Genomic DNA, 20135 nt, shown 5'->3' on the forward strand with positions numbered 1-20135 from the left:
TGATGCCTAGCAAATACCATGACAGTGCATACTGGCTAGTGGCTACAGAGTGTATACAAAACCAATGTGACCACAAGTCAGATACCTTCCTGCCCAGTTCTTACCATTAATGCGAGGTGTTCCCGCTACAAATAAAAATCCTGGAGGGAGTTTGCTTGTCTGTAAATTTTATCCTTGCATAGTCCATCACTGTCTGTGCCATCAGGATGAAAAGAAAGCAGTGTTTTGGCCTTTGCTATCCTTGCCATCTATTTGCTGCAAAAGTACCACCGCCATTCCTCCATCTTTTGTAGGAAGAGGCCAAACCGTTTCACAATGGTGGAGAGAAGGCATGTACGTCCCTGCTCAAACCCCATTGGTAATCGACACATTGCTTTGCTCCTAAGTTGCACAACGCTAACCTTTGCTCAAATTTAATGCATCACCAATGTTTGCGCTGCCCTCTATTGCCAGGTCTCTTTGAAAATGAATGACCTCCGGTCACTTAGTAGCGTCGCGTCGCTGCCGGAGTGATTGCATAGGCATTAAACTCTTCAGACATCTGGTTCCTATCACCACCACCGTGAACCATCCTTTGAATTAAATCCTGAATTAAACATATCAGGCATGCATGGTCCCAACAGGGGTCAGAAAGCTGAATGTAGCTGTGGATGAATGTTGTCTGCTGTTAGCAATTTACTTCTGTGTCCTTCAGCCTGCTTTTTTAAACTCTGTTAGAGAAATCAGAGAATTAAGTGCAATCTAAAAAGACTAAGATGAAGAAAATCTAGTATAAAAAGCTGCACTGGTCTCCTGCTGGTGCACCAGCTTACTTTGTCTCATTCACTCAGACCCACGTATGTAAATGTGAGGTCAGGTTGCTTTGAAACCATTTTCCTGTTAAAAGCTAATGGCCTTGGTTTGCTACTGAATCGACATCAACCAGCAAAGGGTCACTCATCAAAGGGTGCAATGAATAAATCACATTGCACCAGTCAAAGGAGCTTTCCGTTAACCCAGACATAGGCCACTTCAGCATCCAGAGAGCATCTATGGAGGGCTTTCAGTTAGACTGTCTGTTTTTCAGTGGTGGCTTTGTGTTATTACCTGCGGAAAGGTTTTCACAAAGATTGTATAGTAGCACTGCAGGCTATTCAGTTGCATGCAGGCATTAATGTGTGGCTGTGTGATAGTGGAATATTACATGAACACCCAGATGAGGAACTTGCAGTTTTGCAAGAAACAAATTCTATGTGAAAAGCCAAGTCAGATTTGTTTCGATTTCATTCTTAAAAAAAGAACCCAAAAAAGTCATGTTAAAGCAGTGGAACTCGCCCTGAAGCGATGCACACTGATAATTAGCTCTGTACAGTCACTCAGCACCTGGTCCCATCACAGAGGGAACATTGCTGCTTCTTATTTCTGTTTTTTTTTTTTTTTTTTTTTTTTTAGGCGCTTCACTGGATGAGAAAGAAGGCCCAAAATAGGCTGTTCCTCCAGGTGGACAGGAGATGGGCACTGAGCCAGCAAACAGGGTACAGAAGTGCTCCATCATGCCTCCTTGAGAAAGATAACATCTACAGAGCCATAGCTTTACTCAGGAGGAGTTGTGTCCTCACACAGGTGTGTTGTCAAGTTAGAATGTGATTTGTTAAGGCGATGTAAACATGGTGAGTTTGGTGCATAGAGCAATAGTAAAATGATACACCGATCAGACATAACATTATGACCACCTCCTTGTTTCTACGCTCATTGTCCATTTTATCAGCTCCACTTACTATATAGGTGCACTTTGTAGTTCTACAGTTACAGACTGTAGTCCATCTGTTTCTCTGCATACTCTGTTGGCTCATTTGACCCTGTTGGTGGTCAGGACCCACACAGGACCACGATAGAGCAGGTACTATTTGGGTGGTGGATCATTCTCTGCACTGATGTGGTGGTGGCGTGGTAGTGTGTGTTGCGCTGCTACAAGTGGATCAGACACAGCAGTGCTGCTGGAGTTTTTAAACACCTCAGTGTCACTGCTGGACTGAGAATAGTCCACCAACCTGTGGGCAGCGTCCTGTGACCACTGATGAAAGACTAGAGGATGACCAACACAAACTGTGCAGCAGCAGAAGAGCTATCGTCTCTGACTTTACATCTACAAGGTGGACTGACAAGGTAGGAGTGTCTAACAGAGTGGACAGTGAGTGGACACAGTGTTTAAAAACTCCAGCTTACTGCTGTGTCTGATCCACTCGTACCAGTGCAAAACACACACTAACACACCACCACCACGTCAGTGTTACTGCAGTGCTGAGAATGATCCACCACCCAAATAGTACCTGCTCTGTGAGGGTCCATGGGGGTCCTGACCACTGAAGAACAGGGTGAAAGGGGGCTAACAAAGTATGCAGAGAAACAGATGGACTACAGTCTGTAACTGTAGAACTACAAAGTGCACCTATATAGTAAGTGGATCTGATAAAATGAACAATGAGCGTAGAAACCAGGAGGTGGTCATAACGTAATGCCTGATCGGTGTGTGTATGTATACATTTATATGTATACACACACACACACACTACAAAAACACTTAAAATTATATTAAAATGTATACACAGTGTCAGGCTCAGACAGAATTCAGACACTCACAGACCACGCTTTGGTAAAAAGCATTTATTAATAAAGGGAATATTCATAATCAAAGTTAGCCAGTCCAGGGTCAAAATCCAATACCCCAAAACATTAACCATGAGGAGGGTCCAAAAAGCAATGTCCACAAAACGGAAACAGGGTCAAACCAGAAATAACAACAATACTGAGAGGGCAGGGCAAAAAGGCAAGGTCGAAATGGCAAACAGACAAAATGGCTCTAATAACAAAGGCAATACGTCGCAATGAGCTAAGCTAAAGCCCGGGCTTATATACTAAACTAACAGGTAACCATAACAAGGAACAGGTGTGAGTGATCAGTAGTCAGGTGAGGCAGGAGGTTGGAGAGTTATGTGAGGAGAGTTGGTGGTCAGGAGTGGGGTTCTGGGTAATGGAGTCTGGAGTCTGGGAGGCAGAGACAGCGGGAACGAAGGGAAGACACATATGAACCAAACTACAATTAACTAAGCAACCTGATGAATTTGACATCGACACTGAAAGTGTCCAAACATTAAATTTGTTGCATATGGCATGCCTGAGAGTTTGTGCCCACCAACCCTGCTGTCCCCTAACTATTGAAACATCTGTTGTAAATAGGGGTGGGAATCTTTAGGCACCTCACGATTCGATTCGATTACGATTCAGAGGCTGCGATGCGATTATAAAGCGATTATCGATGCATCTTTTTTTTCTATACAGCGTTTCTATTTTCTCACTGTCTGAAGACTTGGTACTTTTAAAACAAAGTATTTGTAATGATCCATAATGAATTTACTTCCAATATCGTTTATTAATAAATCAAATGGAAGTGATGTGGCAAGTGAACTACTGGGAGATTCACTCAAAAGAGGCCCCGGATATTCTGTTGTAACTCCCATTTGGATGAAGCAATCTGAACCAAAAAAATAAACTACATATCTTGACTTATGTGTAATCGATTGCATTACATGCGATGCTGGAATTGATCTCCGTTTTTTGCCAGACGCATGAAGGGGTACGGGGGAATGCTCCCATTAGTTGCAAACGGCGGTTAAACGTCACGATGGCCGTACAGCGCCTACCTCATCGCTCCGACGCAGGGGCATCCCGGTTTGTTCGAAGCTCAATATACTGAGGAGTACATTGCACGTTGTTTCGTTCAGATTGATTCGTCCTAGCGAGAGTTATAACAGAATATTCGGGGCCTCTTTCGAGTGAATCTCCCGGTAGAAGGCGCATTCACTGGCAGGAGGCGCTGCTGCCACTCATCTGCGATAAAATGCGCAGTTATGGTGAAATAAGATCCAGTGGTGATGGATGACCACATGTTACAGCTATTCTACCCATTTTCTTTAGTGATTTTACTTCGGTTTTGGGCTCGTTGAAGAGATGGGGGGGTCGCTGTGTCAGTAAAACATCTTCGAGACGGGTCGTGCGCAGCATAGCACGAAAGCCACGTTTCGCAATGTGCAGACTGCAGCTCACATAGCAGCGATGCGTTATTCGCGTTTATAAGCAGCGCAGTTGGTTTCCTGGTACGTTAAATCTGCAACGAGAGACTCTCAAACACTAAACAGTTGCGAAGATGAAGTCGCTTCTTCTCCAGCTTCTTGCTCAAATTCTCCCATTCCACCTTAAATGCTGCTGCATTTACATTCAGCGCCTCAGTCAGAATTTAAGGTGGAATGGGAAAATTCGAACAAGAAGCTGGAGAAGAAGCGACCTCAGCCTCGGAAAACAGTCGAACGCTGAGAGACTTTTGAGGAAACTACTGAACTTTTGAGGAAAAGTTTCCTGAGGGAAAGGGGAGGAAAGCGGCTGTAGGCGAGGCTTAAAGCAGAGCGAAGTAAATCTGCGCTCTCGTTTATATTGTTTAGTCTATACTAGGACTTTAACACACACTGAGACATACTGGACATTAAATGTTGTGGCTCTCAAGGTGGTTTGACTTTGTTGAAAGGACAAAATGTCTGTTCTTATCATTTGTGTTGTGACTCCTGACCTAACCTGGCTTTAATGCAGAGAGAGCCGGTCGGATTTCTCACTCATCCAGTAGTGTTTTTGTTATGTGCCGCCACAGACTGTCCGGGCGCTGCACTTACCCACTTTCAAGTTCCGCCCTCTACGTTCCATAAACGTTACGGTATAAATTAAATATTTAGAAAATTGTTTTTTGACATTTGTGAATCGATTCAGAATCGTTCACGTCCGCATCGCGATGCATCTAAGAATCGATTTTTTCCCGCACCCCTAGTTGTAAATATGCAAACTCGCCTCTTACAGTGATGACACAGTGGCCTCTTCAGAGAAAACCCCCTTCTGATGATGTATCTTGAAGGTGGAAGCACATTTTAAAGCCCTAAAATGACTTTGGGGCAGATCTAACTACTAACTAATGCTCTTGGGCTAATGCATAAGGAGTCCAGTCAGCTAATGCTAGGAAGCCAAATATGTCAGTTTTATAACTTTTCTTTCTTCTTTCTTTATAACGGACTTTGGTAAATGTATCTACTGTTGCACTGCGATATCCAGCCGTTCATGTTTAAACTTGAGTTCTGTGCCGTCAAGATAAGCAAAAGGAGAGAAGATAAAGTTAGCAAGTTACTTATCAAGCTAGCTAGATACCGTTCCTCAGTCTGCCTCATTTCTTCTGGCTGAGATGGCAAAGAACTTCTCTCTGGTGTCTGTTTTGTGTTGAATTGAAGTGCATTCCCTCGTTTATTCATTTTGTGACCAGCTTTGGTGTATATAAACGTGAACTGGCTATTAAATGTCTCTCTCAGAGCACCTTACAGTTGCAGAGTGTTAATATATCCACACAAGACAATGCTACAGAATACTGCACACCATGGCAAATAACAGTAATGTTATGCTCATTTACATCTACCTCTGTGTCTAAAATGCCCCAACACAGTGTCTGTATTCCAGTGGGAAACAATGGTTATTAGGTAGGCTTTCACCTCCATATAATGATGGTAACAATGGTCATTTCTGCTAGTACCCCATGGGATTCACAGACATTTGAAGCTGTTAATTTTATTTTACTTTATTTGAAACAACAGACATTAACATATAGTTGCTGGCAGAACTAAATGTTACAGGAAGAAGTAAAAACCTTCTTAGCTCGTAATGGAAGTTAATGTAATGATTTTTTTGGATTTTCAGCTATACCAAAAAAAAAGAAAAACGACAAGAGGTACATGGTTTTTGTGTTGTCATGCCTCCTGCCAAGGATGCCTCCTTTGCCTGTTCTCTTTCTCCTGCAGGATAAGTCCATGAGCCATTGGAGGATCATGTAACTCCCTCCACTTCGCCATCCACCAATGAACATTCATTCCTACACTCCTCACTGGAATTCTGAACTTACACACCTGTTTGTCATCTAGTCATTAGCTAGTCAGTGTTAAAGCCCAGCCTTTAGACTGGCACATTGTGAAGTATTGCCAACCATCCTTTTTGCATACTGAGAGTTCTGTCTTTGTTAAGCTGTTTCATGTATGACTTGTTTCTCGTGTTTTTTGACGTAGCCTTTTAGTGTTTGCCCTTATTGGTTTATTTGCTGTGATTATTATATCTTATTATATATATATATATATATTATATATATATATATATATATATATATATATATATATATAAATCTGTGGGCATCTGATTTGTTTCGATTTCCTAACGTGTGACAGTGTTAATATATTTTATCTTTCAGTAAAGATTCTCAGAAACAGCTGCCACCACTGTTTTCCATTCATCACAACTGACTGAAACGTATTAGTCAGGGTACCACTCGTACTCGCAGTCTGTGATGTATATGGAGCTTCCAGATGGCCTAGAAATTTTTTTTAAAAATCAAAAAAAGAATTGTTGATTTCACTGTCAGTTCCTAATTATGTTAGTGGTTAATATTACACTTATTTAATCTAACTTGTCTGTATCTACTTAGATAACTGCTGTCTATCATTTCATTTTTTCAAGAATTCAATGCTTTTTTACCAGAAGGGTAAAAAGGAATTGGGAGTAATACGACAATATCTGCAGAGTTTCCTCACAAGCATGATAAATGTATAAATAAAAATGAATCTAAAGCAGACATGTATTAGGCCTTCTGTGAAGACTTACAAGGCTCTGAGGGTTCCTCACTACTGTAACCAGGGTTGGCAACTTTGGTAAGGAGAGAATAAGATTTGGAATGAGATTTTCAGGTGACTGAGATGAGATGCACAAGTGACACCAATTTGAACTACAGCTAATAGTCATTAGTATGTAGACATGGGTTCTCAAGGATGCCCAAACCATCCATAGAGCAAAAGGCAAGGATAATGACATGTCGAGTGACAGGTCTGATGTCAATGACAAGTTTTCAATTTGTATTTTCCAGTATAGATGTGCATGGGTTTTAGAGAGTATTTAGACATAAAGTAGTGAGATTACCTTTTCCTGGAAGTACTAAGCTTTTCTATTACAGCCTGAAGAAAGTAGTTTGTCATTTGTAATGTAGCTTATTTTATTACCTTTTTGGGTTTCCTGAGTACACTTTCGGTGGCAAGTGATGAGGAGATAAAGTTAAACTTCAACTTGAGTGCATCAGAGCTGAGCTGAAAAACTTAGCACATCTTATGCTCATGGGATAAAGTGCTATCAGAATGATCTCAGAACGAGAAATAGTCCAGATGTTCCAGCTTTCTAAAGGCCCTCCCTGTACCAAGAAAAATCATGCCGCCTTTCCGCATCACTCACATACTCTGGCAGTGTCTTTTAAATAGACATTCATATGTCAATTGAACGTTATCATATAGAAAGAACGAAACTGGTTGCCTGCACGTTTGTTCAGTAGTGAATGGTTGGCCATTCACTATCGAGGGATTTCTTGGCACTGAAACTTGAGAAAAGACCCAAAATCATGCCATGCCAAAACTGTGAGAGTTAGCCCACCGCAATGCACCAGTAAACATCCAAATGTGTCAGAGTTAAAAGTTAAGAGCTGCTTCATCCTTAGATCAGGTAATTGTGACCCAGTTCCCCCTGACAGTAGCTGAAATCTCTGCTGAAAGATTGGGGGCACAGGCTTCTCCTTCCTTTCCCCATCTGTTCTACAGGATGTGCCCTGTTCCTCCCCTGTCTCGGCACCTCTGCTAAAATGTTATTGTTGTGACAATTTGCTCTTTGATTACCTGGGCTATGGGACGGCAATCACGGCGCACTCCTCCCCGCCTCTGGTGCCAGTGTGGGTAGAGAGACTGACACAGGCGGCCAGCGGCATCTGCTCAGGCACCGCAGTGCTGCTGATCACCCAGCCAGCCTCCATCCATCTGCTCCTTTCTCTCTCTCTCTTTCTCTCTGGCCCTCTCAAACACTCACTCCTACACTTCCCTCCCCTTTCAACCCTCCACACATACATATTCAGATCGAACACAACCCTCTCTGTCCTCTCTTTCTCTTCATGTCTGTACCTTATGCATCGTTCCTCTCAGCCAGTGCCACATTTTTCATTATACCGTCGTTCCCTCTGCCCACCGCGAAATCACTACAGGTTAATGAGCGTTTACTCGCTAATAGATCAAGGAGTGGTGTTTTTTTGTAGTTGTCACAGCCATGTATGTCAGTGTATGCAATGTCAGCCTTCTAGCTTTTCCACCTCCCTACAGCTAATAAACAAAAACTCAAGGTGGGGAAAGAGGGGGAGGTAATAGATGTAACAAAGTTGCAGCGAGAAGTTTTGGCAGTGCTGGACTGTGCAGATAATTAATGTCAAAACAGTACAGCAGAACGGCAGGACTGTGGCTGTGACATAGCCGCTGAGCGCCAGCAGGCTTCAGAGGGCTTCAAGTGCTGCAGGAGAGACACATTCCAGCAGAATGCACCAGCAAGCCCCTGCCACTGCCCCTCTAATGAGGAGAGGGACTGTCAACGGCCACCTCCCCTGCTCTCCGGCTGAGGCCTGCTCCCCTGTTTCTCTTTCTCGCCCTCTCCACAGTTGCCCTCAGCTTCCCCAGGGGACTGCCTGGGTCTTTCACACTGACTGACCGCACAGATTAATCAAACAGGCCTTTCTGCTGCTCAGGCTTTCACCCGGCTTTAAACAAGCCTCATCCCGGACGAGCCCCCCAAATCATGCTCTCTGTAATTGGAGGGTTCTGCTGCTCTCGTGAGGGATGGCTGGAAAGGGGGGGGTGCAGCTCAGATGTTGTGTTAGAAGCTGGGTGGATGCATCAGTTTCATGTTTTGTTCATGTGTAGCGAAGGCCTTGTGGGAAAATATGTAGCACTGGCAACACTACAGAGGCTGGTGTCAAAGAGGCATCATGTACAAATGCTGCCTAGCATGGAAACTGTTGCTAGAGAAAGATAGAAAGATGTTTCTGAAGACATTTTTTTGTTTACTGTGCCATTATAAGAGCATATATCAGGGTGTTACTTCCATAGGTTACAAAACAGTGGCAATGTAAACAAAGCAAAAGAGTTTATTTTTACTACTCATTCTTGAATAGGATGCTCTGAAGGGGCACCTTCAACATCTTTCTCTAGCTTTACAGCAAAATAAGTGACCAGGGATTTACTTTATTGTTTGTAAATCACACAGTGCAGCTTGAAACTATTCAGCAAACTGCATCATGACAGATTTTCGTATCATTATTTTTTGCTTAACGCTTGACTTCCTTGGCCACTTGTGCCTGATGTGCTTTGAAAAAGTAATCATATCATTATGATTGCATCGTGTACTGACTCTATGGATATTACACAAGTGATGGATTTCCTGTTTGCTTTATTTGTAAACACTTCTCACCTCTTAGGCCAAAGACACATATTTCATTACCGAAGCTCTTTTGTGGCCCTCTCGCTTCATGAATAAATTGAATCTCTCATCTTGGGATTTGGTTTACACGTATTAATAATACAACGGAGCGAAATAGGGTGAGTGCAGGGTACAGAAGCTACCATGGCCTAGCAGAAGTGCACATTGGGATCATCTCCCGTGTGTGGGGTTCCAGCCAAATTTTGCACATTGTAAGCAGATGGTGCCGGGCATGAGATCGAGCTGGCACTGGTGTGTGGCATTGCTTTGCACTTGTGTGAGTCACTGTGGGATCAAACGCTGCTAGCCGCCTCTTCTTTATTCCACACCAGCAGCAGTTGTGACACGTTTGTGGAAGTGTCGCCTGATGCATATCTGAAGCAGGGCCATAATTGTTTCGACACAGCAGGTTAGGAGAGCCTTTGTGGTGCAGCTTGGTAAAAATGCATAAATTTAGGCCATTTGTTTTCTGCAGTGAATCAGGCTGTTTCAAACACAGCCTATTCTTTATATGTGAATGGATAAAACAATGGATGTCCAGTATGTATAGAGACACTCACACTGATGAGCCAAAACAAAGCGAAAAACTTGGACTATTTCATAAACACAGCACATGTCAATGTCTGGGATATACTAGACCGTGAGTACCAGTTGGTTCTCATAGTCGAGGTGTTGGGAATGGGCAGGCATGTGCACCTCAGTGACTTTGACAAGGGACAAATTATTTTGTCCAGAGAGCTGGGTCAGAGCATCTTCAAAATAGCAAGGCTTGTGGGGTGCACCTGGTCAGCAGTGGTGAGCATCTATCAACAGTGGTACGAGGAGGGACAAACCATGAACCGATGACAGTGTTGGAACCCTGTACACCGTCAAAAGTGCCTACAATGGGCACCTGAGCATTGGAACCTGACCTTAGAGCAGTGGTGCCCAATACGTCAATGGCGATCAACCAGTCGATCTTACAGTGCAACTTGGTAGATCGCACTTTCAAACAGGCAATCATATTATAACACTTTTTTACTGCTTGTGGCGACATGCAGGTCAACGTGATTGATGGGAAATGTGGCCAATGTCTTTTTAATTTCCTGCTTGTTACCATAGCTATGCCAACCTAAAGCCCTGCTGTGAGTTTGCCTCTCTAGCAATCTAGAAAGTTTTCATTTATCGGTAGCAAGTTCGTGACTGTTTTACGATGATGCGACTGCAGAACCGGAGAAACTACTCTCCATATTTTTACAGTGTCAAATTCCAAATGCATCTGCTTGGTTTGCCAATTAGCCATCACACATCCAAAGAAGGGGAACGTCTGGAGGCATATTCAAACTATACACAGAAACTACAACTAAGAATTTCCCAGCTAAAAGTGAACTCCAGACTACACAAACCTGGCTGACAATAAGGCTAGTCTGATCTTTCAGTCGTTCGCCCTGTAATGCTGAATATCAGCACATGCCACGGAAGTGCATTTAAAAATTTTCAAAGCTTTTAAAAAATATTTTTTTCTAAAGTAGATTTCGATGACCTGTCCACTGGAGCAAGTAGATCTCAAGCCACAAAAATATGGGCACCCCTGCCTTAGAGTAATGGAAGAGTTTTCTTTCATATCACAAGGCTGGGTATACATCCAGCGTTTACCTGGGGAAGTGATGGCACCAGGATGCACTGTGGGAAGAAGACAAGTCAGTGGAGGGACGTTCTGCTGGTAAACCCTGAGTCTGGGCGTTCATGTGGATTTCAATTTGACATGTGCCACCAACTTAAATATTGTTGTGGACCAGGTACATCTCTTAAAAGCAATGGTATTTCCCAGTGACAGTGGTTTCTTTCAGAAGAATGTGCTGCCACACTTCTCAGCCTATGAAAAGGTTTGAGGAGCATCAAAAAGAGTTTAACATTCTGCATTGGCATCCAAATTCCCCAGACCTCAATCCATTTGAGCATCTGAGCTGGAAGAAGTCCGAACCATGGTGGTTCCACCTTTCAACTCTCCTCACAGCTTTAATCTGTGCCAAATCCCAAACGGCACCTTCAGAAGTCTTGTAAAGCCCATGCATTGGTGGGTCAGTGCTGTTTTGGCAGCATGTGAAGGGGCCATATTAGGCAGATGATCATAATGTTTTGGCTCATCAGTGTTCAGTATCCTTCTACTGGGTAAATATTTAATAATGTATACATAATAAATTATGCAGGAATCCTGCATAATATCCTAGATTTTTCTTAAACCTAAAATAAATACAGGGCAACACTTGGAACACAGAAAGATTACCCTGACTAATTATAGAAAGTAGTCACAGACATGCTTAAGTTTGCACCAAGATATAGTAGATGTACAGTAAATAATGAAGTCATCGCTACAGAAAGACCTTATTAGATGTATTTGCATCCCAGGCAATGCTTTATAAAACTATGAAACTATGTACTGCTTCATTTTTTGTTCAACAGAGCTTTAACCAAGGTAATTAAGGATGGGATCCTTGCTCAAGGGCACAAAAAAAATTCCCTCTTGGGGCCAAACGCTCCACAATTAAAGCAAGAGGCCAATGTTTCTTCATGCTACCCCATGCTGACACAGTCAGAAATGATTCTTTATCATAAGCGTAGAGCAAAAATTTGCAGTGACTATATGGCGAGGAACCCTGCAGACAAGGAGACTTGAAAGTCAAGAGGAGCTTGGTCTTTAAAAGAGGTTATGGTAATAGCTTGACTTACATGTATAGGATGGATTATTCCCATAAAGTAATTAATTATGGACATCTGCGCCAAATGGTGCATGAGGAAAGCCTGCACCATCAGCAAGGATCTCTCTCACCCCCAGTGTTGGGCAGAAGGCTTTGAATAAGTAGTGATGGCCAAATACTAAAATACACTGTACTAAATTTGTTAAGTAGTTTATTAAAATCTTAACTAGATTTGATCATTCAGTTTTATCATTTTTCAAAAGGGCCCAGTAACATTAATTAAGATTAATTAATTAAGATTAATAAATGACCATCTGATTCCTTTATCAGTCTACTCAGGCTTTAGCAGAGCTCAGTAACACTGAGATTAATAACTGATCATATTGATTTATCAGTCTACTCAGGCTTTAGCAGAGCTCAGTAACACTGAGATTAATAACTGATCATCACATTGATTTATCAGTCTACTCAGGCTTTAGCAGAGCTCAGTAACACTGAGATTAATAACTGATCATCACATTGATTTATCAGTCTACTCAGGCTTTAGCAGAGCTCAGTATCACTGAGATTAATAACTGGTCATATTGATTTATCAGTCTACTCAGGCTTTAGCAGAGCTCAGTGACACTGAGATTAATAACTGATCATCACATTGATTTATCAGTCTACTCAGGCTTTAGCAGAGCTCAGTAACACTGAGATCAATAACTGTTCATCACATTGATTTATCAGTCTACTCAGGCTTTAGCAGAGCTCAGTAACACTGAGATTAATAACTGATCATATTGATTTATCAGTCTACTCAGGCTTCAGCAGAGCTCAGTAACACTGAGATTAATAACTAATCATATTGATTTATCAGTCTACTCAGGCTTTAGCAGAGCTCAGTAACGCTGAGATTAATAACTGATCATATTGATTTATCAGTCTACTCAGGCTTTAGCAGGATCTTCAGAGTGTGTAAAGAAGTCATTTGTTGAGGTCCTCTTTAAAATCTGTCTAATAAGCATATTTGGTACACACTATGGGCTGATTTTAAGACAGTTAACCCTTTAAAATCCCAGGCTTATTACATGCTAAGGCTTATTATTCAGTAACTACAGGGACGTCAACGCAAACTGGCTGAGCTATTCTTAGCCCAGCAGGCCCTGGCTATTTCAGGGGTTAATAAACATATTAATTTCATCTGTGTGTGTGTTTTACTACTTAGATAAATATTCTAAAAGTACTCCCCCAAAATGTAAAACGTAACTGTATTCCGAATACCATCTTTGGAAAAGGTAACAAGGACTGAATACAGACTTTTTTTATTTCTGTATTCTGAACATGTATTTTGAATATATGTATTCCATTACATCCCACCCAGCTCACCCTTTACACAGACTGTTTTCACCCCTCCTGTCTGGACGTAGGTTACAGAACATCCAGGCCAAGTCCTCCAGACTCATGAACAGCTCCCGCAGGCAGTCAGACTGCTGAGCAGATCTGACTGGTAGACTTTAGACTTTTAAACATTTAGACTAGACTGCTACTTCAGCTCTATTCTTCACTGTCCTCTATTGCAGTATACAAACTGCACCCAGCCACTTTACATATCACATTATATTTATATATTTTTATTGTAACTTTTACTGTAAAGAAATTGTATTAAAAGTAATTTTCGAGCAGTTTTATTGGTCCATTTATCGTGTTAATTTCAAGGAATGTAAAGAACAGCTCCTGTGTTCAAATGATGTAGAAAAATAAAAATAAATGATTTTTTTTTTGTTCTGGTTTGTTTTTTTTTCTTTCTTTTTTGGATAGAAACAATATGAGTCACTTCACATACATCGGGCACTTCAATTTGTACTCATTGTCTGCACTTGTGACAGTGTTTATGTGAGGGAGTAAATAGTCTTAGTGTTATTATTATAGGCTATTACTCTTATCAATGTACTTTAATAATAAAACATGGACAAGAGTCATTGCAGCTGAGGACCAACAGCGGGTTTATGCTTCCCCACCTCATTACCCACTCTTCACTGTCTCTACAGCCCAGCGCTTAATGGCTGTATAGTTTATTGTATATTGTTTTGTACACTTTATGTCTGTTTTTATTGTTTTGTTTCCTCCTCTGCTGCTGTTTCATGATAAATGTAGCAGTGTGTTCTAGAGTGACTATAATTCACTCCTCACTCAACACACATCTGAGGTGAACAGGAACAATAAAGTTGACTTACTGTTAATAAATCATGAACTGTATTAAAGTAGTAATGTTAAAGTAATTAATCCTTGTATTGACAAAACAATGAATGCTGCTTTAGTTAACAATAACAAACGATACATTTTAGCATTAATAAACCACAAAGAATACTAACAAAGAAATTACCTAGTTTGTATATGAATTTGAAAAACATGATATTGATGTTCTGTGCAATGCAAAATGAAAAACAGCACAACAGGTAACAGTTAAAAGGACTTAAATGCTTAATTGTCACATATTAGCATCAATTAGGGAGTAATAACAATGTCATAATGCTGATCTCAGGTCATGAGTTATACACTTCAACTAATGGATGTGGTTATTTTGTTTTGTTCAAATTTGAAGGAATGTCAATTAGTCCAAGGCCCAATCCCATTTCTTATTTTCACCCTAACCCCTTGTTTCTGAGTGTCACCTGGCCCCTTTGAACTGAGTTATGGTGGTAATGGTTGAAATCTTCCCCATGAAATGGAACCCTCAAATAAAAAGAACATCACTTCATTAACAGCTACTAGTGCTGCTCTGTAGGCGACCCTGCCGGTCTGCAGTGACAACAGAGGAGGGTAAAGTTCAGCAACCTGGACCATTATACATTAAAATGACATTAAACTAAGATGATACAGTGGTTATCGCCATTTTTTAACAGAGAAAATTCTCACTAATTTTGGGTTTCTTTGGTCTCTTATTCAGCCATCTTGATTTTTCTGTCTTTCTCATAACTCTCTGTTTAGAGTCTCTGAAAACCTCTGTTTGGAGGGCCACGTAGCCCTGACACTTCATCCTCCCCCTCTATCTCAACAAGAATCAGCAACCATAGATGTGCAAAACGGAGAGGTAAGGGCAAAGTTGTAGGGGCGAGGGGTGAAATGGGATTGGGCCCAGGTGTTCATTACTTTGAGAACATCATCAATGGTTTACAAATACTGGAGTTCATCATTTGTTGATGTTAAACAATTCTAGTTTTCAATGTTAGTTAACGAAAGCTTAAAGTAGCATCACCCCCTAAACAACACACTGAGACAGCCAGAGGACCTCCTGAGTAAAGGGATCAGCTGCTTGCTTTAGACACACTGCTAAAGTTGAGCTGCATAGTCAACACAGTCACACAAAATGCAAGCAGGACACTCTTGAAAATAAAGGTGCCAAATGAAACCATGAAGGGTTTCGCAGAAGAACCACTTTTAGTTCCCTTAAAAAGCTTAAATTGTGGTTCTATAAACAGCCATTTCACTTTGTAGTTCTACAGTTACAGACTGTAGTCCATCTGTTTCTCTGCATACTTTGTTACCCTGTTCTTCAATGGTCAGCAACCCCACAGGACCCCCACAGGACCCTCACAGAGCAGGTATTATTTGGGCATTGGGTCATTCTCAGCACTGCAGTAACACTGACGTGATGGCAGCATGTTAGTGTGTGTTGCACTGGTACGAGTGGAGTTTTTAAACATTGTGTCCACTCACTGTCCACTCTATTAGACACTCCTACCTTGTTGGTCCACCTTGTAGATGTAAGGTCAGAGACGATAGCTCATCTGCTGCTGCACAGTTTGTGTTGGACATCCTCTAGTCCTTCATCAGTGGACACAGGACGCTGTTGACTGGATATTTTTGGTTGGTGGACTATTCTGAGTCCAGCCGTGACACTGAGGTGTTTAAAAACTCCAGCAGCACTGCTGTGTCTGATCCACTCAGACCAGCACAACACACACTAACACACCACCACCACATCAGTGTTACTGCAGTGCTGAGAATGATCCATCACCCAAATAGTACCTGCTCTGTGGGGGTCCATGGGGGTCCTGACCACTGAAGAACAGGGTAAAAGGGGGCTAACAAAGTATCAGAGAAACAGATGGACTACAGTCTGTAACTGTAGAACTACAAAGTGCACCTATATAGTAAGTGGAGCTGATAAAATGGACAATGAGCGTAGAAACAACAAGGTGTACATAACAAAGTGGCTGGTCAGTGTATGATTGCACAGAAGATATGTGTAGTAATTTTCTAACTAATCATTTTACATCAAACCACTATGAGTGATCTTAACAAATGAGTTATGCAAAATTTTAAAAAGTGCATCCAAGACAACCTTTTGAAACTTCTGATTTTAACAGTGTAGTTATTTTCTCCTTTTAAATGCTGCCTTAGCCCAGCGCCAAATTCACATGGTGGCACACGTCATATAACAAATAGCATTATATAGCAAGCATACATAAAAAGACTGCTGTGGAGCAGCTGCAGCTTACCTCCTCCCCTCTCAGGTCATTAGATGATGTAGTCTCCGCAGAGTGCTGGAATGCTTTGACAGTAATAACAGCATAATGCTATTTGTCAACTACAGCTCGCATTTAGTACCACAATACCTAGCAAACCTGACAGCAATTTATAGGATTAAGGCTTTATAACTCTGCTTGCAAGTGGCTGTTCGGCTTTCTGATGGGTAGAGCAGAAGTAATGAGATTCTGTGAGAATATACTCTCAGCACAGGTAGCGCAATAGTGCCCCTTAAGGCTACAGGCTGAGCCCATGAATGTACATCATTTTTGAGTGCAAGGCTAAAAATAGCAACACAGTAGTTCTCTAATTTACTCACAGCACCATGTGGTGATGAAGGTGGGAAGCACAATGTAACTAGTCTTTAAACTGTGATCCTCAAATGATTAACATAATTGGGTCATTCTCCATTTGGAGGGGAAACCACGTCACAAAGGTTGCAGGGCTTAAAAAGATGCTTAAAATATTAGGCACAGCTCCAAAAGTCAGCATGTACATTTACACAGTTGGCCTAAGATTAAATAACACTTTTCCCTTATGATTCTCTGATTTTTCTCTTATTATCCTGTTTCATAGTCGCTCTGCATCTGTAAAACAGCTCGTCGCAGAACCAGTTTTCAACATTAGAGAAGCCCTTTTTAACACAATATTTGAGAGGTTTAACTTAGAAATTTGTATAAAACAGATTCATGTTTACTTTTTATATCATTGACAGGTAACACTTTCTATGAATGTCGCCTTTGTAAGCATCTATAAACACATTTATAACATGTTATAATGTATTCATAAGGCATTATAAACATGGTTATAAATACTTATAAAAAAGAATTACTCTGAATTACACTTTATAGCCATGTTTATTATACGTTATGAAATGTTAATATAATGCATTATAAATAGTGTTAATAACATGTTATAATGTCAGTGTCAAAGAAGTCAGTCCCAGCTTGGAGAGCGTAAAGTAAAGACAAATACCAAGCTAACGGTGGTGAACATTACCTTCCCCACATTGGGTAAAACACTGATGGCAGCTCTAGTTTAAACTCTGACATTTGAAGCCTGTAATGTGCTTTACTGTGAATGTTTTAGTGTTTCAGAAAATCCTTCAGTAAATACTTCAACTTGAAGCCTCACTCTGAACACTGGACGCTTCACTTTACTTAGAGCGGACAAATACAACTTATGAGCTCTTATAATTTGTTATGAACAGTACTTATAATGTATTATGTTAACAATACATAATGCATAATAGACATGGCTATAACATGTAATGTATTTTTATAAATATTTATAGCTATGTTTATAATGTCTTACGAACACATTATAACATGTTATTAATGTGTTTATAGATGCTTACAAAGGTGACATTCATAGAAAGTGTTACCCATTGACATTATACTACATTTTAAAAATATGTATTTTATTTAAAAAAAAAAATTGGCACAGAGATTTTGGTCACTGCTGTTATCAGGACTCTTATATTACATTTTAACACAGTATTTTCATCTCTATTAAACTGCTTTGGGTCGAGGATCATCAGAGAGGAAGCATCTCCAGGCATGAGCAGGAGAGTCACACTCGCTCACTATATTTCATTAATTTATTAATAATTTTCTTTTTCAGTCAGCTCATACATTCTATGTGTCACTGGTGTTTTGTGCTTTAATGGCTGGGTAATTCATATTTTGTCAAAATAATGCCAAATATCATTTTTATTGCTGATTTTAAATAGTTGCACATGGTCACCTGACCACCAAAGAGTCAGCCAGTTTACAAAATCCTCAGTTTTAACCAAAATGTCACTGGAGTCACCATTTTGATTTTTAAAAAATGTATCCACCTGAATTCTCACTCCGAATGAAGAATGACCCAATTATGATTATTCACATTATTTTGTGCAGTTAATCACGCTTTCCTATTTAAAAAGCTATGCATTGTGTTGTAGCTGTATAGGTGGACAAAATAAACTTCATTCAAATGTCTTTATTTCTTTATTACTTCAACAACTGTGTGACCACAAAGTTCCCACAGAGTGAAGTTTCCCATTTTTTTCATCACCAGTGTCTAGTGAGAGCAACAGTGCCTGCATGTTCCAGTCAATGAGTGTATATATCATATATATCACATATACAGTCAACAGTTCAACTGATTGTAGCCTCTTATTCTTGTTCATACAGTGGAGTCTAAATAGCCTCATATATGCAAAAGTTTTTTTTTGTGACATCACAAAAGCAGTGAACTCAAAATGGACCCTTTTTTGGCAGCTTAGTTTCCGCATATGGACTGTTTGGGCTGAAGAATGATTGGCATATTTTGTACCTTCAACAATATTTACATACCATATCAATTTTTTTTTCAAAACAGTGAGGAAAACTTAAAAAAACCCTTTAAAACGAAATAGAATTGCAAATGTTTCGGTATTTCAACTTCCATTCTTTTCAGGAGCCTCGCTTTCAGTTCCTCGAAGAATCTGCAGACACACCTCCAAAGTTCAGTCTTAGAAGCTGGTTGATCATTTTCTGAAGTAATCAAACACATTCAGTGATGTTGAGGTCTGGACTCTGGGGATGGTCAGTCCATCGTTCAGCTTCTTTGTTTGATGTGTCCGTCTCCTTTTCTCAGTGAAGTTCTTCTTGACAGCTACACATCCTTTCAGACCCACAGCGCTGAGTCATCTTCTCACAGTGGAAGGATGGACAGAAACACCTGTGGATGTTTTCAGATCTGAAGCAGCTTGATTTTCTCCTCTCTCTCAAAGATGAAAGCTTTAAGTGCTGTTTATCTGATTTTGGTATCTACCAGGTCTTCCAGGTGGTTGTTAGGAGGCACATTTTCCCCTCCTTATGCAGTTGCAATCTTATGCAATCCAATATCTAATTTTGACTGGAAATGAAGGGTGGTCTCAGACTTTCGCCCAGTATTGTATTTTCTGATGCTTGTTCAACGTAGAGTTTCAATTTGTTGCCTCTTACAGTCGTTTTCTTTCCATTGTCTGATATGTCTTAGTCTGATGCATGTTACTTTAAATATTGCAGCAAAAAAAAATATAATGATAGATATGATGCTAATTAAGATTTAAATTGCAGGACTATTAATACCTTCAATAACTTAAGTTTCATATACATACAAAGCAGGTTTGTACTTTCTTTTTATTACATTAACTACATACAAAAACATTTATTGATGAATTTTATAATCATGTGTGAACACATGCAATTACTGACTTTAAATAAACAATCCAATAATCTATTTCAGCTTTAACTCCCACATGTGTGACTGAATATCTACAAACATCTGACAGCTCTTTAGCAACTCAGCCATTCAGAAACAAGTAGAAAAAATAAATCTATAAACTACATAACAGTGAAGTATGTTCTCGTATGAGGCAACTCACTGCAGTATCAAGTCTGAGAGTGTTAGGAGATTTGCGGATATTTTCTAGTGCAGATAATCAATAAACATGTACACTCATATGCACAACTTTGACATCCCTGGTCAGATTACATGTTTTGTTGGTTTTCTATGTGAAAATAATCAGATTCTCTATAGAGAACA

The sequence above is a fragment of the Colossoma macropomum genome, unplaced genomic scaffold (assembly GCF_904425465.1).
Source record: "Colossoma macropomum unplaced genomic scaffold, Colossoma_macropomum, whole genome shotgun sequence".
Classification (NCBI taxonomy): Eukaryota; Metazoa; Chordata; class Actinopteri; order Characiformes; family Serrasalmidae; genus Colossoma; species Colossoma macropomum.